This window comes from Melopsittacus undulatus, chromosome Z, assembly GCF_012275295.1.
Source record: "Melopsittacus undulatus isolate bMelUnd1 chromosome Z, bMelUnd1.mat.Z, whole genome shotgun sequence".
Lineage (NCBI taxonomy): Eukaryota > Metazoa > Chordata > Aves > Psittaciformes > Psittaculidae > Melopsittacus > Melopsittacus undulatus.
The window spans coordinates 68,407,935-68,431,764 of NC_047557.1; the positions used below are offsets into that span (position 1 = coordinate 68,407,935).

Sequence of the window (23,830 nt, forward strand, 5' to 3'; positions counted from 1 at the left end):
CAAATCAGATTTTATATATATTTGGAGAAGCACCTTGAAACATGTTCCCATAATTACAAAAGACATTGAGAAATCAGAGAACTGGCTCCATCTTCTCTCTACCCACCTTACCCAGCATTAGTTTCCATCAAAACCAAAAAACTACTCAGTCTTACAGGAAAAGGAAATTTAGCTTAACGATGGATGAGAAGCTCAGAAAATCAAGAGTGGTTCTTTCCCTCCCTCCATCTCAAATATGTTTTTTTTTTTTAGTATTAGGAGACAGCCCATAGTAATACGTAATAAAAGACCTACTGTGGCTTCTCTACAGCATATATTTGGAAACATAATACATGCTAACAATATATTATTAATGTATATTACATTTCATTGTTTATAATGTATTTCCATCTTAATCTAATACACAAATTTTTTTGAATGAAAACAAATGTTAAGCAACATAATTAAATCTGTAACATTAGTAGTATCATGGGAAAAGTATTGTTAAACTAAATTCACAATCTTTGTTTTCAGCTTAAATAGCTAATATGCTCATAAATGGCTTGTATTATGCAAGTATTCTAGAATAACTACATCAGCTTTAATGTTTTGCATCAGTGCTATAGCATAGTTCTGAAATAAATTCCCTGGGCATATAATGCACGTTCACTGGCTTTGAAGAATGATTTTAGTAACTACATTACTCTTGGAAGCAACTAATGTAAAAATCTGCCCACTGTGGGCTGATTTTTTTCTGCAGCTTATGCAGAAGAAAGGTCTGAAGCAATGACATCTTCAAACGCTATGCATGGTGGGGACATTCATGACAAAGGACTGAACTATATTTTGTCTAAAGTAAGTCTTGAGCCATATTTAAGGATGTTAAAGCTGGTATATCTACATCTACTTTGATCAACTGACCCATACCAATACTGCACTATACTATTTGGTATGTAGACAGAGCCTGTGTTTGAGTGTGAATACTGTAACTTGATTTAAGAATTTAACATATGCAACTCAGATGACTTTTCTGCCACTAAGAACATTTACTGTTCATGAGCTTGATGCTGAAGAGATTTAAGTGCAGTTATTCCTGCAGTTAGAAAAGACGGACCACTCAAAAACAAGACGGAAGTCACAGTCTCCAGCTGAAGATATGCACTAATGTATAAAAAGGTTCAATATGCACTGTATTATATAGTTTGATGTTCGCATGTGGTATTGTTTGATGGTGAAAGGAGGAGAAATAAAACCAAATCATTAGTCCTTCTATTCAATCTGTAAAAACTAATACTAAGAAACTTCAATAATTTTTGGCTTCAGTTACAATCATACTTCAATCAATACATTTTTATTGTCTTAGTATAGTCTAGATTTGTGACAGAAGCACATAAGGAGTGAAAAAAAAAATAATGAGGTCGTATCTCAAAAAAACCCTCCAACTAGAGTTAATTAAAACCATGGACATCTTCCTAACTGAGCCTGACCTAGCATTTAAGCGTGTTGTGAGTCAGATTAAGATAAAGCTATATACTGAACTGTCTTAGGTTTATTCCTCATATGTAAGTCTGATTATTAGGAAAATAATACCGTAAATAGTACACAATGTGTTGCTTACAAAGATTACACTCAGTTCATACAATTTTTGTCTGTTTTGTATGTGACATTCTCTTGCTTTCAGCATCATCTAGAGGAAGTGTTTTTCATCATTGGTGACAATCTACAAAACCACTTGCACGAAAATCAAACTGGGATTTCAGAAAGCTGGTAGAGATTTTGACACTATGTTCAGGATATATGTAAATTAACAGTAGGTCTTCTGAAAGACCACAGATACACAAAATCTGTGCTTCATGAAACAGTGGTTATCAAGCTATTAGCTGGCAGTGGGTCACACAGTTACACAATTCAAGCTGCCAGGCTGCACACAAGTGCCAAGGGAGGAATTATGGCCTAGTGGTTAGCTAATGGCTCACAGCTTGCGTGGGTGGACACAACTGTCAAGTCCACTATCAATTTTTCCACGCTAATTGCTTCTTCTTGTCTCAATTTGTATCAAATAGAGAAGCCTGTTCATTGTCATCTCCCACAGGATATCAGTAAAATTTATGAAATAGTGAGCACCATGCTATTAACGTAAGAGAAAAGAATGCATTATGCTAAAACTTTCTAGTAAAGCTACAAAGAGCAAAACAGAAGTACTACTGCTGGATATGAGTTTCACAATATTAACTCCTTTTTCTCCCTTTAGCTAATATTCTCACATTCTTGAAGTTGCAATATTGTGTATTACTTTTAATACACCACCTGTGTTATTAAAGCCATTTGAGCACTTAATACATTTACTTCTGACTTAAAACAAATTTGCTTTTTTCCTCTCACGTGTAAAACAGGCTCTTCCTCTCACTTAGAAAATATTTCAGATGTGAATTTCTTTCTCTTTAGTCATAGTGTTTTAAAGGGACCCCTCTCAGGTAGTTTTCATAGTTCTTGTGAGGAATTAGTTCTTTGACAACACAGAAACCACCCATGTTTAGCAGATCCAGTGACACTTAAGATCTTGCTAAATCTCACCAAAAGTTACTTAGCACTTTTAATAACCTGCTGTTCAGTGGAGTGAAACAGTATGAGCACAATTTCATTCTAAGTGCTCCATCACCAGTCACTTACATACACTGTAGATGAATTTTTGTTTTTGTTTTTTTTTCTCTGTTATTTGTAATTTATTCAAAATGTCTATTTGACTAACATTTATTATTTAATTCTCCAGGCTAATAAATGTCCTGAAAGCTACAGTATCTTGTTAGCCTTTCTGCTGCCATTTTACATGTTTTATATCCTCAGTGATTTGTTGCTGAATTTTCCAGATTTCCTCATGTATATTTGCATGCTTAAAAGTATTTCTGAAATCATTGGTACACTGAAGGCTACAGCTACATCAAGCTTTAAAATTTTTATTTATTTATTTTTATGTTGAGGGTTTGGTTAAGGTTTTTCAAACAATTTTTCACTGTTTTCACTCATGTGTGAAGCCTTATTTAAAAGGATTTTCATATTTTTCAGTCTGATTTCAAAAGAAAACTACAGAAAAATGCATTTTGATCCCTGTGATTTATTACAGAACTTATAGCCAGAATCTGAAAAAAGACATTTAAAAATATTACCTCCATTGCTTTAAATTCATAACTAATTTTCTTCCAGTTTCCACAATACTAATGAATTTCAATTTGCTACAAATAAAAGGAAAGATCTCTAGTATAACAGTGTTAAGTGGCTTATAAAAAAGCCATTACATCTTAACCTTCCACATGAAATATATACAAAAGAGTAACATGCAGGTATGTATGATAGATGACATGAGCAAGGGAAAACAAAAAATGTAAAAACGATGGGCTGATGACTGAAAACAGCTATGAGGTGTCAATATTACAGATAATTTCAGTGTTAAATACTTACAGTAAATCATGACACTTTCCAGATAGACTTTTAAAAAAACAAAAATAAAACCCCCAAGAATAACTATGCTCTACTTCTTTTCTCTAAATCCAACTATATTCTATTTGTTTTCTTTTCTTCCTCCTAAAGGTTCCTAAAACCAATGTCCTGAAGAAATACTTATACAATTGCTTTCTGCTTGGGGCATTAGTTTTGGTCTTATACAGCATTTGCTACATGCTGCAGTAATTCCATGAAATCAGTATGTATCTTTAACATAGAAAATGAGAAAAAAAATCTCTGTTTCACATTTTGAAAGCTGAAACTTAAAAAAATGGGGCACAAATTACACTAGGCTGCTACAGAATAAGTACATTGTAAAAGAAAAGCTGACTCGCAGTATTTAATACCAAGATTGTGTAAATTCCTAGTGCTATTAGAAACAAATGCCTTCCTCCCAACTACTCAGGAATAAAAATTAATACATAAATTGAAAATTTTAGCCTTCCAATACCTAAAGTGGCATACAAGAAATACAGAGATGGGCTTTTGACAAGGGCCTGTAGGGATAGAACAAGAGGGAATGGCAGAGAAGAGACTGAGATTAGACATTAGGTAGATGTTGTTCCCTGTGAGGGTCATAACGTCCTTGCACAGGCTGCCCAGAGAAACTGTGGCTGCCCCATCTCTGGCAGTGTTCAGGGTCAGGTTGGCCGGAGCTTGTAGCAACCTTGTCTAGTGACAGTGTGCCCCTGCCCCTGGCAGGTGGTTGGAACTGGATGATCTTAAGGTCCTTTTCAACCCAAATTATTCCGTGATTCTACGATTGTATGAAATTTCGTTTTTAAGCACTTGTGTGCATTCCCTATAAACACAAACAGGACATTGACTAGGAATCACTAATATAGACAGAATACACTGAAACTTCAGGAGCTAGCTCATGAGACTTTTGCTGAAACCCCAATAGCCAGTTAAAAGAGGAAGAAGAGGCTAGAAGCTGTTACCACCTGGATTCATGTCTGTTTGTAAAAACAGAAACCTCATAAACTTTTCACTAAGGATACTCTTATTCCCCCTCTCCACTTACTTCTGCCATCCCAAAAGAATGACATAGCAACTAACACCTCATTTTTCAATGGAATTCCATCAATTAAAGCAAATCAAAACCAGAGAGTAAACTTCTCATTACTAACCCAGGATAGACTACCTCACTGAACTAATTAGCCATTTTATTTCCCCTCCCCGGATCATGCAATTACAACACAACTAGGTAATAAACGCCAGTGATTAGTTAGTGAACAGTTAGGATCAGTTTATTTCCTCTATATATTTAATTCAATGAAAATAGTCCATTACCTGGTCAATAAAGGGGTAAGTCTACAAGTGAAACTGTTGTTTTTTGTGGACTGTAAGACACTATCCTTCAGACACCTGAGGCAATTTCCAGTGCTGCTAAAATCAAAACACACCTATTTCAGAACTTTCGTGACATGTATATGCTGCTGTATGTGGAAAACACAGCAAATAGCACTTGGATAGTGACAGACTGGAAAAATATTAGAGGGTCAGAGAACATCCTGCCATGCATTCTGGGTTGTCTCCCCTCTTTACACTTTGTTTTACTTATTTCTTCATATTATTTTAGCTATCACATTATGAATACCAATGAAGCAATATTAACTACAATGCTAGTAATTTCTCCCAGTTCCTCATATAATGCAACTCCATCTCTATAGATGAAAAGTACTAGGAAACCGAGAAAATCCAAGTTAGATGAAGTACTGATTTCTCAATAATGCAGGTGTTCTGCTTGTTATCTGTAGTTACGGATATTGCTCAGTTCTTCTGAACTGTAAAATGAATAATTTTCCCCACCTCAAAGCATTAGTGACATGCAACTACTCCCTCCAAAGCACTTTGTAATTTTCAGATGATGGACTTAAAAATTTTGCAAAAAGCACTAGAAAAAAGAAAAAAAGCAACAAAGCAAGTCCCAGATCATCGTATTCAGTGGCTGAACAAAAGTACAAAAGCTACCTTCTAGCTATAAGCGTGCTTTTTCCATGGAACCTTTAGTTCCTCCAGCTCTTAAGAGAAAAACATATTCTCATTCCAGAAATAGTCTGCATTCCACTGCTCACTCTCATTATCATGATAGTAAGTGCTACCATTTAAAATGCTAAAGCACTGGGAAGAACATATTCCTGTGAACTAAGGTTAGGAAGATCACAATAACCAATGGGCAAACTTCCAGTAATGAAAGCAGAAGAAAGGAAGAAAATATAAAAGCATAATAAGGCTTAAGCATCTAGATTACTTAACACACTATAACATTGTTGAACTAAAAATTGGTTGGTAAGTTGGTAAGCAAAGCGTCTGCACATAAACATACAGATTTCTCCAAAATAACACAACTACATTCAAATACAAAATATGTTTGTCAGGTACCGGGAGAGGTTGTGTTTTTTTTGAACGCTTTAAGGTTAAACACAATGTTGATTGTAGTGTTCCTAATTAAAAAAAAAAAAAACAAACTCAAGCTTTCTGTTTAAAGAATGCATCTTTAAGCAATGCAGTATTTTGTGTAAAAACAAGATCAACAATCCTGCATGGTGGAAAGTTATGCCAATCCAGACTCCTGCTCTGAGGAGCAACAAGGTCACTCTTGCATATTGGAGCCTTCACACCTGCCTGGTCTGAGTACATTTTTATTATGAAAACCCCAAGGTTGCTGTCACACATTATACAGAACTTGCCATCTACAGTGGTAATAATGGAGGAAAACTGAGCAATTGCAAACTTATTGTTTGCAGCCCAAAGGTGGCTCAGGAGACTACACAGATCCACTGATGCATTATAAAACTTTTATCTTCTTTGCTTTTTATTGAGGAACGTTACTATGTGTTGTACATTTTCTCAGTAAGACAAGGTTTCTGTACCAGCTCTTTTAAAAGAGGTTAAGACAGGCATAGTAGACAATGCACAGCTCCTGAAGAGAATCAAAGTGGTAGACTATGAAGATGGAAACAAAGTTATAAATCAATATATAATCTATTTTTTCCCACCTTTTCCTTATTTCTGAGGTTTTCTTTACAATGCCTGCTTCTAGGGCAAAAACATTCCTATCAGCAGTATCTAATGTTTTCCTTCTGCATTTTCTCAACTCTTTTAGAACTTAACAGTTATTGTCTGTATTTTTTCTGAACAATTATTTTGATTACAACTGCTTCACAGTAATTTTAGACTATAATAGCCTTCTTTGCATTGATATCTCTGTAGATTTTTATACCCCATTTTTCCTGTGCACTGCTGATTACAGGTAATGTGCTGAGGAAACGAGAGAATTAGGTTGTCTAATGTTTGGGGCTTTTTTTTCCCCTTGTACTTCATTTATATTTTGAAACAAAGGCTGGTCCATTAATATCTTTTGTGTGCTGATTGATTTCATTTGGCAGGAAAGCTTACCTCATTTTTGTCATGTCTGAGTAACAACAAGTACATTATTACTTCCTGCAATTTTATAGCAATACCCAACCTTCTATAGGTAGCTGGTTTTCCTTTCTAAAATTCAAATTTTCAAAACCAAAAGGTTTACACAGCATACTTTACCACAAGAAAACCCTTTAAAAATTAGGTCTGTACAACTGCACAATAGCCTACCCAGCCTTTTCACTTCTCATAATGTAATGGCTACACCATGAGAGGGAACTCTAAAAAGAAATTTACAAGAAGCAATCCTAGTATTAGTCTTTATGAAACTAAGGGTCTGGATAGTTATCAGACTGGATGATAAGAAACTTCATGGAAATACTACAATATTAGGGTAACTGGAAAGTAGAAAACATTTTCCAGAAGTTCCCAGGGACATGACGCACACAGGAATAGCATCATTGCTGTGGATCCACTCCTACACTCTTGAAATATTACAGAACATAAGAAGCACAAATATGGATACATGATGATGTGCATGAGATTTTTATTATTCCTTAAAAATGTACTTGATATAAACTGAATCATAAATGAAATTGGGTGTCTAAAACGTGATTATCCAAGCTGGACAATTAACCAAGATGGACCAGATCTTAAATTTTCATTTTGTGCCTAAGAAGGTTGCAGTGGATGTAATTCACAACCTCACATGTTTTTAATTTCCAAAATCTGTCATACAAATAGACTATATTATTCATAGTAAGGTCAAACAATTTTTAACCAAAAATTTCCATGAGTATTTTATCCTTTACAGAAACAAATGAAACTCAACAATAAAGCATATTATACTAACAAGTGTATTTTTGGTGATAATATCATGGCATTATTCAACCTGTCTTATGACACAACACTTGCTACTATAACAGTCCTTACACTTTTACATATGGAGGATGCATCGATTTAGTTAATTCTGAATTTAGTTCTGAATTAATATCATTTATTTCTCTGTACAGAGACATTAAATATTGGTTTAACTTGTTTACAAAGTTGGCAACATCTGAAGAGGGAGATGAGATAACATCAAACATCATATTCACTTGTTCATCATACATCAGTGTTAGAAAACCTTGCATGCTGAATTTGAAGGAAATGGCTAAAGCAAAGTAGCCTCAAGAGCTGTCTTCCTGATGATCAAGTTTTCTAGAAAATAAATTTCCTGTTTTATTAAACAGACATTTCCTAATGCTAATATTAGTATGTGTTGTATTAAGTTTAAAAACTACTTAATTAATTGAAGACCAATAATAAAAAAAGGAGTATGAGAAACAGATGAAAACCACTGCAACTGGAGCTGGAGGAAAAGAGACCACGGAAGTAATAGAACCAAATACTGCTAGACAAAAGGGTTATGCTGTAGTCCTAAGCTTTGTGGCTAGAATATAAAAAAAAAACCCAAACCCCAACCTCTTGAGTTTTTAAGAGAAAGTAATAAGGAAAATCAAAAAAAAGAGAGAAGGAAGAACTAACCACAATTTAAAGCAAATATTACACTGTAGGTGTTTCCTACTTAGGGAAATATTTCAATGGATGGCACAAGTAGAATATGCCAGCAAAGCAGTTTTAGCAATGGAAACCAATTTGACAAAGATACATAACAATAATTCATTAATTCATAATTTTCTAATCTGAGTAAAAAACGAGTATCTCTCTACTTTTAACCCAAGTTTATCGACATGTAATTACTGGCAGGTTAAAATATTTTAGTAGTCTAAAAGTAGTCTGTTTTGTAACTGTCATAAATGAATTAAAACCATTCAAGATGGTAAAATGAGGGTGAATAATAATTTACTAATTGTCCTAGACATCTTAGTAAGATTTGCAGTTAGCTTACAGAAATACAAATGATATTTTATATGGCTAATACATTGTAGAGAGTTATATACAGAAATCAAAAGGAATAAATTGGCCTATTAATTTTCTGTAAATTCAATTAGGAAATAAATTGAACCTCCCTTCCCCCTTTTTGTTGTTATTACTTAAAATCTACAATAGGTTTTCTACCCCAAAATTAAACATAAAGGTGGAAGAAAAACTTTGCACTCTTTTGGTCATAAGAGGGAGAAGAAAGTATTTTGACAATTTGGGTGGGGTACCTGAAGAAACATGAGGTGACAGTGTGCTGATTAATGATCGATCAGCAGATGTAACAGGACCACCATAGCAGGATAATTGACATGTACATGATGAAAGAGAAGGGAATTAAAAAAAAAGAGAAAGGAAAGAAGGGAGGCAGACAGGCAGGAGAAACTTGTAACATGAATTCCTAGAAGCTCACAACAGAACAGCTCTACAGATTTATTTTTACTGTACATTTATTTCAGTTTAAAACAAAATGCACAGAAGCTGATATAAGTAAATTTATGAAAGCTTTTAAAACAAATTTAATAATGGGCAGACCAACAAAACTTCAAACACAATTTGTGACACAAGTTGCTCATTTATGTACTGAAAAGTACTACACATGTTGCCACCTGGGTACAGGTAGGTTCTTAAAAAGTCAGATGTAGGAATTTTAAATCACTGCTACATTGCCTATATTATTTGCCTCAAAACTTGAATCCACTGCATTGCCACTGTAATGTAGCCTCTCCTTTCAAAAATATTGAACCTTCCTACTACCAAAAGCATGCCATTTATGGAATCACAGCATAAATACTAAAACCCTAGGCAATTCGAAAAAAGCTGGTGAGAGATGTGGTTGTAATTTCATGAATTTGCACTGTGAATTCGAATACAAGACTGATCAAAACCTACAGAAAATTCAGTAAGTGTGCACTGACAATCAGTCTTTGTAGTACATCAGGGACACATAGGCCAGTTAGAGGCCAGTAACTAGCAGTGTAAAATGGGTCGATACTGGGCCTGATCCTGCTGAACTTCATTAATGATCTGGATGATGGGACAGAGTGCACCCTCAGGAAGTTCGTTATGCCTCCTTTCACCAAGTAAGGCATTAACTTCCTGCCAGTTCTTGCTGGCAGCAAATGTTCTATTCTTCTGCACAGCTTAGCTCTGCTGACTTCTTTGCCAATATAAGAAATTTACATACTACTGATCAAAGGGTTACAGGAGATAGGAAATATTTTGCCCAACTGTTGTAACAAAACATGTCTGCAATTTTAACCATGACAAAGTAATTGTAGTAATGCAGTATCATCAAAGATAATCATAATTATTTATAGCTTTGACTTGGGAACATGACTTTCTCCTGCTCATTAACACCATTTCCTACAATTATCCTGTGTATAAACAACAGAGGTCTCAGGGCTTCCACAGTTCGAGAAAGCAAAACAAATAAAAATGGAAAAAAAATACAGAAAATAAAATGAACGGCAGCACCAATGGTAAAAAATTGAGTAAGTACAAGTTAAAAGCAGGAAGTCAAGTATTATTGTTATTATGAAGCTATTTATAAGGCAAGGAACAAAAGAAGTAACAAATTAAATTATTCAGAACAATTAGAAGAGTAGAGCTTTGAACTGGAAATGATGATACACATTTTCAGTATTTCTCCATGGTCTTTAAAAGTATGTTAGTGACACAGTATGTGGAGCCATAGATAAAGACGTAACATTCACTAGCTTTTCTTAGAGGTAAGAAGAATAAAATCAAGTTCATAGAAGTCATCTTCAAAAAGAAAGATAGGTTAGGTAATTTGGAAGGGATATTAGGTAATCTTGTCCCACATGATTTTTAAATATTTATCTCATATGTGTTATAAAGGAAAATATGTCAGCTGACATTGCAGTTCAACATAATACAAGAGCTGCAGGCATGTACAAAACCTCTAAACTCCACCTACTGCAATTAAACAGAACTGAATCATAAACTGAGGATGTTAACAGGAATTCTTTCCATTCATCCCAGAACCATCCTTTATTTACAAAAGAACTAACACTTCCACATAAATATTGTATAAAGTGCTTGAGACATTTTGAAGAACAGCAATAATTTTAATAGGGACCAGAGATCAAATTTTAGCCTATTATACCTTATGAGATAGACAATGGTAGTGCTTTCACTTAAAATCCTTACTCTTTAATTTTTACTCTGTAAAAATTTGGGGGTTTGATTTGTAATGAATTGATAAATGCTGAATGTTCAGTTGATCCCACAGTTCTACATGCCCACATGAAGCATTTTCTCTTCTATTTTTGTTAGATGGCTCTCACTACAGAAACTGGGCATTTGTCAAAGTGATGCAGGTATCTATTGGAGTATTGAGACATCCTTTCCACAATAGACTGTGCAATCTTTTAATTATTTTTTTCTTTTATGGTTTCTAAAATTTTTAATCCCATGGTGACAGTGGCATGTCCATCTGTAAAGCCTGAGATCAATTCCATTATCTAGTGACATTAAAAATTACTAACACATTTCCTCAACTGCAGCTATCATGCTACAAATCAAAATATCTGGGGACAGATTTCTTGCATTCACTTTTTAATTTTACCCTTCTAGGTTTTTTTCTGGGGACTCTGTAATTATACTACTGGTGAAAAGATCTGCCTGCTTCTGCTGCATCTCTGTTTCTTTGAAAAATGTTTAGCTAAAGTATATGGAATATTTAGGGGACAAAGAGGTAAACAAACTGTAGCTGGGGCTACACCATTGTGATGTGTGTGGAGTAGTTTTTGTAATACACAGTTTCTACAGGACTAAAGTTCTATGTCATTTGGATATGAAAGACAACTCTAAGTAGGACTGCTTAAACTATCACTAAAGGTGAATTTAATGATGAAAACAACCCCCAAGAAAGAAACCCCCAGTCTCAAGCTCACAACAGAGAAGAAAGTCTGAAAGAGATGAGGTTGGAATATAAACAGATAATGAAGTTGGCATTGTGATCCAAGTCTTCCTATGTATAAATAAAAAATAAAAAAAAAGTACTTTGTGTACAGCTAAAACACTCCATGTCTCTTTCTTAACTTATTATTTAATGAAAATGTAAATCACAGTGTGAAATCCAATCCTGGTTCTACTGAAGTTAACTAATTTAATGGAATTAGGATTTCAACCATTTTTTAAGCTCAATTTGTTCAAATATTTGACTATACTTTCTTCCAACTTTGTTCAGTTTTTCTAAAAGCAGATACAGAGAACTTATGCACAACTGCTCTGCATATTAATTAACAGGGGAGTGACACACAGAAAAGTGGGACCTAAGAACTGTCCTGGTGACAGGACAAAGTAAATTTCCTTCTCCCATAAAGAATAAAAATAACAGCTTCTATTAGAAGCACATAGTTATTGTTTGTTGCCTGCAACAATAGCAACTATGGCAACTAGCATCGTAAGAAAAGAAACATATTCTCTATATCTATATTCTAGTTTTCCCAAGCTTGGGTCACGTTTACTTTATGCACTCCCTTCCATATATATATGAATACAGACTTTAAGTGATACAATATTCAGCTTCTGTTTTGAAAATATTTTTATTAGATCAACTATAATTAAATCATTTTACTTTTTTTACTATTCACAATGCAATTTGTTAACTTTATTGGATAATTTAAATCAAGCATTTTTATCCTTTGCATTTTTATTATTTAGCTTTCTCTGTCCATCAGTTTTGCTAGACTTTTATTCCTCTCCCTAAGTTAGTACAGTGTTTGCCACTTTCTAGTATTAGTGTCCAAGAGCTACATGCAGTGCTCTGTTCACTGTACCTCACTGCTCCCCTATAGACATTTTTCTACTGATTCCTAGTATGTGGAAAACTATAGCACCTCTCCATGTATCCCTGTAGAAGAGATACAAGTGATACAATACACTAGATACGAAATACAATTTGTCTTGAATATACATAGACGAAACATAGAAGCAGCATACAATTCATCAGTGAAATGAAATTTGTGTCTATAGGCCAGAATCTCTGGGGAAATATCTGAACAATATTTTAAGGTGTTTTTTTTTTAATATTAAGTCAAGTAGCTGCAGATAGCAACTTAGTCTATGAAGATCTGAATCATGTCCAACAGGTACCTCCACATTAGCAAATAATTCAGTGCAAGAGAAGTAGATAAACATACTGAAGAAGCTGGTGCAGAGGCTTCTCCAGTTTCCATTACATGCAGCTACAGAGGTTAATTTGGGATTAGATGTAATCTGGTTTTGTGTGCCAAACATGGTCTCACACTGTGTGCAGCAAGGCTACCATACAAATTTTGGCTTCCTCAACTGGCTCGACTTCTTTAAGGAGCACCATTTTTCCTTTCCCCTATCTCATGCCAATGTCAGCAGCACATGCCATATCAGAGCCCCTACCACTGTTGTTCATGGAAGACTTCCCACTATTTCTGCTCATCATCATAGCAGTTTTGAGTTATGTCATTACTCCTGATGACTATTGTACCTTCCAGCTCCATGTTTAGACAACATCTACTGCAAGGGGTTCAAAATATTAGTAGAGGTGAACAGTCTAGTTTTAAAGTATAGGTTAAAACTATCATAGAAAAATACCGGCTGTCAAATGTAAGAGATTACCAAGTACTGTATCAATTGCTACAAAATACCTCCCAAAAGGAAGTGGAAGCACCTCCATTTAATAGCTACTTGATAGTTAAAAAAAAAATAAATCAAGAACTGTCTGTTTAAGAAAAAAGTATGTCTTTGCATCTGACACAGACAAATCTTTCAGAACTTTTACAGTCTTCTAAGCATTCTGTCTGCCTAATTCTCTGAAGCTTACAATGCTCTCTGGTGGTAGGAAAGATGGTTATTTACTTGCAAACAACAAAACAAGCAAGCTTTGGGTTTACTAAAAAAACACTGAAATATATGCTATGGTCAATAGTCTCTGCTCAAAGAAACTCATTTCTAAAATGACTGGCTTTTAGTTGAATGCATTCTTCCTTTCCTCTCCAATCTATCTTCTGCTTTTGTCTTATCCTGTCTTCTAACTCATTTTTTATCACCTATCACTAATGCCACCCTTAACCACTGCAAAAATTAAATCCTGCAATTCATCTTTCTTTTTGGTGCACATTATCACAAAATATACTTTGAAAATGCCGTGGAAATACCAGCAGTGGTACAGTCAGCCAAAGACATGGTTTGGATCTCCTGGTTCTTAAATTTTTGTTATCTGATAAGGGGGTGTTTGAACTTTCTGGGCAGATTTAATATGAAACTTGGAAATCAAAAAAAAAACCCAAACCAGTAAATTAGAAGAATTACTACTGTAGCTTCATGGCAAATGACTACAGCAACTTATCAAATAACACATTGTCATGGCTTAACCCCAGCCGGTAACTCAGCACCACATAGCCATTTGCTCACACCCCACTCTTCCCTCCTCTCTGGGTAGGATGGGGAGGAGAACTGAAGGAACACAAACTCCATTGGTTGAGATAAGAACAGCTTAATAACTAACATGCAATATACTACTACTACCACCAATAATAATAATGATAATGGAAAGAAAAAGGGGAGAGAATATAAAACTAAAAAGGGAACTAAACATCAGTGTGCTCTCAGCATTGTTCTCAGACTGAAGCCAAAACACAGCACTGCACCAGCTACTGGGAAGGAAATAACTACCCCAGAGGAAACCAGGACACATGTACTGAAGTATGGAAAAGCAGTAATTTTATAATCTAAGGCCCTACTTCTTTTCCAGTTGAATTCAGTGACAATTTTTCTGATGAATTCAGCATGGCAAGTTATGTTTAATGGACTGAGGTAAACACACGACACTGGTTTTCAATGTCCCTTGGTTTTGCAATGTCTCCTCTTGCTCTGAGACTTTGGTATGTGGGATCAGCTAATTTTTCACTGCAATTTAGTAGTAAAATTCCTGAAAGATGGTAAGTAAACCACTATTTTCAATAACCAGATAGCCATCGATAACTAATTTACTTCTAATTTGTGGAATAAAAATCTGCCATCAAAACGTTGCAGCTTTTCATTTACTATTGAATTTCAATGGGAGGTTAGGACCATTGGTTGAGTAATGATTTCTCTTGGTATCTCTTCATACTTTCAGGCTCACACCTTAACATTTTCTCCCCATTATTATTATTAAAGCTACAATGTTCACCATACACCACTATAAAATCCTTTAAAAAACCCTGTTTAAGGAATAGACATATACTTCAAGAAAGTGGATAACAGAGCTATTCCTGAAAGAGTATGCAAATGTTTACACTGTTAAACATTATGTGCATTTTCCCCTCTGGAAGATATTAGGGAATTTGAAACATATTTGCAAATTATGTCATTTGCTTCACAAATACACTATACACAAACTATCAAAATCTGGAGAAACACATCTAACGGCATACTGGAACTTCTTGTTCTTCCTCTTAAAAGTTCCATAGTAAATAACAGAAATTTAAACCCCTGTTCAGTAATGTAAGCTAAGACAACAAGGAACTGTTAAAAATGAGTCACCTGAAACTAAAATAAAGATATGAAGTAGAGCTGTCTACATGCAATACTAAACTAATTAGTATTGCACACACATTGAAAGTAAATAATCTCTTTTCTGTGCATGCTTCTGCATAAAGCATACAGGTATGTCTTTTGACAACAGCTCCAGAGTACATGCTTATTGACCCTGTATAACACGAGACAGAAAATTCACAGACCGTGAACTTCAGCCTTGTTATTTCTCTAAACAGCAGATGCTACTAAGCTTTTTACTTTAACCACAGAAGTTAATTACATTTCATCCACTATTCTCCACTGCAACACAACTATGCAAGTAGGAAGAATATTATTTATACTATGTAGGAAAGATATATGACTATATGATCACCACGATAACTTTCACAAATACTGGCTGTATGTTATTTTTATCTGTTTCAATATTCTCTACTCTCAGTTTTTACTTTTCACTTAATTAGAGCCTGTTGCCCTCATGCAGGGAGTAGATTTATTATTATAAACCAATGTTATTAAAATGATTTTGCACAAATAATACTTGTAAATTCCCAATATTAGCAACAAAAAAGTAGAATTGCATTTAAACAGAAACAACCCTAACATGAGACCATAATAGTCAAAATACTACAGCTTGCTAAATAGAGTGAGGGAGTCTATGAAAATTTGCTTACACTTCCTTCAGTTGCATTTGCTTTATTTCTAGTAAAGCTTACTCATTTTTCAAGAGGGATTTTTCGGTACCAGGGATATCACAGATATACACTGACTCAACTCTACAAAGGCAAAAAAAATAAGATATATTTCAGAATATGCACCTTCTGGAACAAAAAAGACCTAAACCTTCTTTGAAATTTCTTATGAATTGTTTATCACCAAAGAATTTCTTCTGATTTCTTACAATAAATATTCTTTCCATAATCAGCTTTTGACACTTAAATTTCTCCCCACAGTATGAACCCACTAATTTTTCTAATGCAACTTTGTTTTGCTGTTACACACAGTAAGAACAGCTGTCTCACAAGCATAAAACAGATACACTTCTAAAAGAACAGATCATGTAACTGATGCATTATATAAACTATTTACTACAGAATCTCAGAGTATTCTGAAGACGCACTTTGTATTATCCTTTTGGACCCTCTGATGAGCCTTGAGACCCAAATGTGAGTTCAGCATGCCATAAAGACAAGACCATTATCTGAGATGTCGAGGTCTGGATTCACTGTTACTCACTCAAACACATCAGAGCACGAATACCAGGTAGCTACGAAGACAGTTGTGCTTTACCTATGCTGTAACAAGGACAAGTAATATTTCCTTCCTAATAAATTTTCCTTTTGCATTTTTTTTTCCTCATTCTCAGCCAATTATGCTATAAAAACTTGGAAGGTAAAGACAATGAAAATCTCAGAATGAGAAGCCCTGCACCATCAAAAGTAAAGAAATATTAAATGTGGGTTTAGGCTCATTTTTTCGCAAAATATTAACCTAAAACTGGCACTTTTCCTTTCCTTTTATATTTGTATACAATGTAAACAATGCTACTCCTTGGCAAGGATTTCTTGTGTTCTTTCTTCATGATATCAAATCACCTTCCCATCCTGCGTCCCCAGGAACCTAGCTCCATGCTCAGTAGCACTCCTTCCCACAAATGCCTGGGCAAATGCCTGGAGAGTTTCATCACCTCCCATCTGTAAACTGCTCCCATAGCTCCCTCCCCCCTACCCCGCCCCCAACATTCTGACTGTAGAGATTATATCCCACTGATTTTCAGTCATGTTATCATTCAGGCATCAAGGTCCTTGAACAAGGAAAGCTGACCAGTTCATTGGAATAAGGATATGATTATATGGGTATAACTCTTTAAAATCAGTTACTGCTAAATATTTAATTTATGAATGAACTTGGATACCATGATAATATTACACTACTAATTCAATATGATGACTTTTCATTAATCTCCTCATGTTACATTAGGGAAATTCTGGTCTGTCAGTGTGTCCATGAATGCACTGAATGGAAAAGCCAAGCTATGATCTTCTACCCCCCTCCTCACCTCTTTTTCCCCTCCCCTCCCCAGTCAACAAACCCTTAGTTAGCATCATGAATTTTCAAGAGATCAAGAATGGTTTTTAATAGTGTAAAAAATGGATGTATTCAGCTACAGATACTAACTCTGGAAGGTCATTCGTTTCAATGCAGTCCAGTTCAGAATGAGGCAGATGTTCCCAGTTGAGCAGGATGTAATATCTTACATCCAGTATAAATCCAGTGACTGTCATTATCAGTTTTCACATGGCATACAATGCTTTCTTTAACGAAAAGACAGAGCAGAGAGGCCAAGAAACTCCAGTGGCCATGGAAACCCTGAAATCTAAGGAAATCTTTTATAACATCACACATATTTTTATTGCAATAGTTTAGGTCAATATGGATATTGCATTTTTTTATAATAGCAAGGTCTACAAAAAAATTCTACAATAATATGCTAAATAATTTATTCCTATCTTTAGTTTATGAGACATTTTATCATCATCCTAAGTGACATACTGAAATATCAGAGGTCTGAAAAAATTCAGTATTTTCCTCATTTTACAGGGAACACATAAAGGATGATATTCAAGCACAAGCTGAACAGGTAGCACTGAGGAAAGTTTACAGTAAAATTAAAATATCAACCTTGTTGAAACCTTTAGCTGTCACTTCAAAGCATTAATACAAAGGACCGTGTTTGGCTGATCATGCTAAATTACCCCTGCTGCCATTCAGCTGATACACAGACTGTTTATTAGCTTGATATCAGGAAATTTCAATTAAATAAGATTAAATGTTATAACTGCCTTATCAAAAGAAAATTCATTCATGGCAGGAAGAACTTAATTTCCCTCAATTTATTTCATATGAAGTTAACTACAGCTTGCCATTCCAAACTGAGAAACATCCTATACTAAATTTGCCTCTGGGAACTATTAATTGTTAATATTAGCCTCCAAATGATCACAGTTAAACTACAACTTTGTTGGCTCTTGTATGAATAGACGCCTTATAATTTAATATCTAAAAAGAAGAGTAACAAATGGTAGAGATAACTGGTGATGCAAATTCCCAATGGCAAAAAAATGTGGCCTAATAGCAGTTCAATAAAGTAATGTGCTATTCTTAAAAAAGAAAAGACACTAGAATTTCCAGTTCCATCATTAATGTGTTGATCATTAAGTTAACATAACCATATGTATGCTAAAACACCAAAAATCTCCAATTCAGAAATATATTTCCCATATATTGTGACCATTGACCCCTCTGGTAACAGGTCTGCACCAAGCGTAATTCAGAAATATATGAAAGATAGCACGGTCTTACTGAAATGGCATGATATGTTGAGATTTACAGTAAACAAAAATGTATTCAGACATCTCTTATATCATATTCTGACCATCCAAATCCATGCATCTGCTACTCTAATTAGAAGTCTTCATCTGTGGCAAAGCTAAATCTGCTTATAAAAGAGGTCCTGGGGAATTTCAGCTGAGGCACACAAGGTGAAGCGGTATCAATCTCTGCAACAAATACACAGTTTTAAAATCTTTTGTTATTCATTATTCATCCATTCCAGAATTCAGTAGCTTAGGGAAACAGGTAACAGATTAAAAGGCAGCTCACTTTTTATTGAGAAGCACTTCTTCATCATAATTCATAATGACTTACATAACAGCATGCTTAGAATTCAATAATATCTTTAATTGATTATAATGAGTTTAAAGTATACAATATCAATAGTATTTAATGTAGTGGTAGTAATAATTTACTGGGTTTGGATATTTAGGTTTTCCCTAGTTTTTTTTTCCATAATACTGTCAGATCAGAATCATACAAACTCATTGAAAAAGAAAAATAATCATGTTCATAGAATCATAGAATAGTTAGGGTTGGAAAGGACCGTAAGATCATCTAGTTTCAAAACCCCTGCCATGGGCAGGGACCCCTCACACTAAACTATATCACCCAAGGCTTCACCCAACCTGGTATTGAACACTGCCAGGGATGGAGCATTCATTACCTCCCTGGGCAACCCATTCCAGTATCCCACCACTCTCACAGTAAGATCCAGTCTAAAGATCCAGTCTAAGGATCTAAAGATCCCTAGATCCAGTCTAAACCTCTGCTGTTCAAGTTTCAACCCGTTATCCCTTCTCCTGTCACTACAGTCCCTAAGGAATAATCCCTCACCAGCATTCCTGCAGGCCCCCTTCAGATACTGGAAGGCTGCTATGAGGTCTCCACACACCCTTCTCTCCTTTGCACAAGTCCAGGTAGATGACATCAACTGCTCCACCCCTGTCCATCACTTTTGTAGCCCTGTCATAGAAGGCCACCAAATTGGTCAGGCAGGATTTTCCCTAGTGAAGCCATGCTGGCTGTCACCAAGCACCTTTCTCTTTTTCATGTGCCTAAGCATGCCTTCCAGGAGAATCTGCTCCCAGATTTTGCCAGGCACAGAGGCGAGACTGACTGGTCTGTAATTACCCGCATCATCCATTTTCCCCTTCTTGAAAATGGGGGTTATATTTCCCTTTTTCCAGTCGTCAGGAACTTCACCTGATTGCCACGATTTTTCAAATATGACGGCCAGTGGCTTTGCAACTTCATTTGCCAGCTCCTTCAGGACCCACAGATGGATTTCGTCACAGCCCATGGACTTGTGTACATTCAGGTTCTTAAGATGGTCTCGAACCAGATCCTCTCCTACAGTGGGCCCAACGTATAGGTTTTCACAGTCCCTGCATCCGCCTTCCAAGACACAGGTGGTGCGGTCAGAACCTTTGCCAGTGAAGACCGAGACAAAGAAGCCATTCAGAACCTCAATCTTCTCCAAGTCCTGTGTAGCCAGCTCTCCGGAAAGCTTCCGGAGGGGGCCTACATTGTCCCTAGTCTGTTTTTTAGCCGCTACATACCTATAAAATGCCTTCCTGTTATCTTTAACATCCCTTGCCAAGTTTAGCTCCAATTGAGCCTTAGCTTTCCTAACTTGGTCCCTAACTTCCCGGACAACATCCCTGTATTCATCCCAGGCCACCTGTCCTTGTTTCCACCTTCTATAAGCCTCTTCTTTCCTGTGATTTTTTCTCAGCAGCTCCTTATCCACCCAAGGGGGTCTCCTGGCCCTCCTGCTGCACTTCCTTCTGCTCAGGATGCAACACTCCTGAGCTTGTAGCAGGTGAAACTTGAATATTAACCAAGAGTCTTGGGTCCCCCTGCCATCTAGGGCTACATCACATGGAACCTTGCTAAGCAGGTTCCTGAAGAGGCCAAAGTCTTCTCCTGAAGTCCAGAGCAGTGAGCTTACTGCACGCTGTTCTCACTGTCTTGTGGACCTCGAATTTGACCATCTCGTGATCACTGCATCCAAGACTTCCCTGGAGGGTCACATTTCCAACGAGCCCTTCCCTGCTGGTGAGCATGAGGTCAAGCAGGGCACCTCTCCTTGTCAGCTCCTCTATTGCTTGCAGAAGGAAGTTGTCTTCCACACAATCGAGAAACCTCCTGGATTGCTTGTGCCGGGCCGTACCATTGCACCAACAGATGTCAGGGTGGTTGAAGTCCCCCATTAGAACAAGGGCCTGTGAGGGTGAGGCTTTTCCTATTTGTCTGTAGAGTTCTTCATCCACAGGTTCCTCTTGATCAGGCGGTCTGTAACATATCCCCACAGTAACGTGTCCCATCACTGATTTCCCCTTAACCCTGACCCACAAACTTTCCGTTAACTGACCTCCTGTCTCCAGAAAGAGTTCCATACTGTCCAGCCTATCCCTAACATACAGGGCAACTCCCCCTCCCCTCCTACCGGGCCTGTCTTTTCTAAAAAGCCTGCAACCTTCCATTCCAACACTCCTGTCAAAGGAGCCACCCAACTATGTTTCTGTGATGCCTATTATATCACAGCCCCGTAGATGTGCCCACATCTCTAGTTCCTCTTGTTTGTCCCCATGCTATGGGCATTTGTATAGAGGCATCTGATCCAAGCTCCAAATGAAGCCGACTCATTGGCTGGAGTGGCTAAAATATCACTACATTGCTCAGAGTATTTATTATAGGTGCTAGCAACTGCCTGGGTGTGTTGGGATGGAATGATGCTCCCCTCCCCCAACACATCTAGTTTAAAGCATCCTTGACAAGTCTGGCAAGCCTCCTACCAAAACCACTCTTCCCTTTCTTTATCAGAGCAGCTCCACCAGCCCCCAATAGACCTGGCCTACAAATGTGGGCCCCATGTACAAGACACCCAAACCCTTGACTATGACACCACCCTTTTAACCATTTATTAACCTGTCCAATCCTCCTTGCCTTTGGAAGGTCCTCCCCTGTGTCCTGGAGAATTGTCGAAAAGACTATCTGAGCTCCAGAACCCCTGACCACTTCTCCCAGGGCTCTGTAGTCCTTCTTTGTACTCCTCAGGCTACTACTATCTATATCTCTAGCACCCACATGTATCACTAGAAATGAGTAATAGTCCGTGGGACTTACTAGAGCAGGCAGCCTCTCCGCAACATCCCTGATCCGTGCCCCAGGTAGGCAACACACCTCCCTTGTGACCAGGTCAGGCCAACAGATGAGCGCTTCTGTCCCTTTCAAGGCAGAGTCCCCTACTACTACAACCCGCCGCTTTTTCCTGGCGGCACCAGTAGAGATCTTCTGTACCAGTGCCCCAGCCAGCTGTTTCTGGTGCATTTCCTCATCAGCCCCCTGCAGGACAGCAAAGCGGTTCTGGGTGGGTACAGCAGATTTAGGAGGACGCCCCTGGCTTTTAATTGCCTTCTTTCTCCTTTTGTTGTTTTTTTTTTTTTTTGTTACTAATTCCCAGCTTCCCTGATCAACAGCCTCTTTCTTTCCTCCATGAGTTAGAGGAGAACCTTGAGGCCCCTGCACTGTTTGGGCCTGGAGCAGGCAGTCCTGCTTCCTCTCACCTCCCCTGACATCTTGGACCTTACTGACATCATCCCGTAGCTCAGCCTGGGCTGCAGGAGGACCTCCATCAGGGAGCAGCAAGCGCAGCCCTGTCCATTTTGCACCTTTCCCTCAGAAGACCAGTGCAGGCACTCTCCACACTTCGATCTCTGTACCGCAGCGTCCCCTCTTATCGGTTCTGTCTGGGTGCCTACGCTGGCCACCACCGGGGCAGCCAAGGCAGAGTTCCCAGACCGGGCCCTTGTCATACGGCGAGTGCTCACCATCCCGCTCGCCTGCCCGCACGAACTGCCGTGCAAACTGCCTCGACCCTCTCTGTTTGCCCACTATGGTGGCAACGCTCCCCGGCTCACAGCTTGTGCCACTCCTCCTGTTTCCACCCCCGGTGAGTCACCTCCTCGTGGGAGCTGAGCTGCCAGCTCCTGGGCAAGTCTTGTCGAGGACTTGAGGCTCCCTCCTCAGTGGCTCTTGTCGCTCTGAGGTGAGGCTCCTGGACGCTGATCTCCCCCTGCTCCAAATATGTTGCTCAAATAAGATTTCAGACAACCAGAAGTACCAATTCAGAAGTGATTCAACTTGAACTGTAAATGCACTTCTCTAGAATCAATCTGCATTTACCAATATGACAGTGGAGATGACTGTAAATTGCAGAAAAAAATCCCTTGAAAACCCTTGAAAATCTGTTTTTGAAAGGAGAAACCTGGGATACAATACTGTAATATATTCCTGTATGAAAAAATAATTTCCTGGAGCATTTGAAAGCATTGATGCATTTGTGTTGATAAATATGGTCCAGAATGGAGTTTAGATAGCCACTGAGGAAAAAAGGGATCTTCTGCAGACCATCTACCTTAACCTTTGTGCACCTTGGAGCAGAGAGACAGGCTGTCAACTTCAAGGATCTTGGTTCAGTATGCTGTACAGCTGACTTTCTGGGCTGCAAGTACATACTGCTGGGTCATGTCCAATCTTTCATACAGCAGGATCCCCAAGTTCTTCTCCACAGGGCTACTCTCAACCCAATAATCCCCTGGTCTGTCTTGACACTGGGTATTGATCTGACACAGGTGCAGGACCTTGCACTTGGCCTTGTTGAACATTGTGAAGCTCACATTAAATTATTAACACAAAAAACAACAAACCCAAAGCCCTGGTTCTTAATGTATTTGTAAAAGCTCTTAAAAAAGCTAAAAAATCAATCTACTTCTCTAGTAAAGCAGAAACTATGTGCAGATCACTGTCAAGGAGCACAGAAAAAAAATTCTGACAGTTTGTTAATTTTATATATGCATTACCTGTAGACAAAGCTACAACACAATTTTCCACACAGAGATATTTTTAGGAAATAACTGTATTTTTGATTTTGAAAGGTTGTACTAACTATCAAATGAGAAAAGCAGAATAAATCCGACTCAAAATTGGTTCTCTCAATATTAAAACATTTTTCCAACTGACTTCTACCATAACCTGAATTATTTTCTTTACAAAATGATGGCGGTAATGAGAGGTGAAAATAAAACAAACAATAGGTATGTTCAAATTCTCTGAATCAGGTAGCTGCGGCTTTTCTCCTCTA

The 23,830-nt window shown here is 37.3% G+C and overlaps 1 protein-coding gene across 1 annotated transcript in view; it reads right to left on the reverse strand.

Moving 5' to 3' along the window:
• The window catches only part of FER (FER tyrosine kinase), a 153,454-nt gene that overhangs the window by 15,606 nt on the left and 114,018 nt on the right, over positions 1-23,830 (reverse strand). The gene's annotated exons all lie outside the window — the stretch shown is intronic.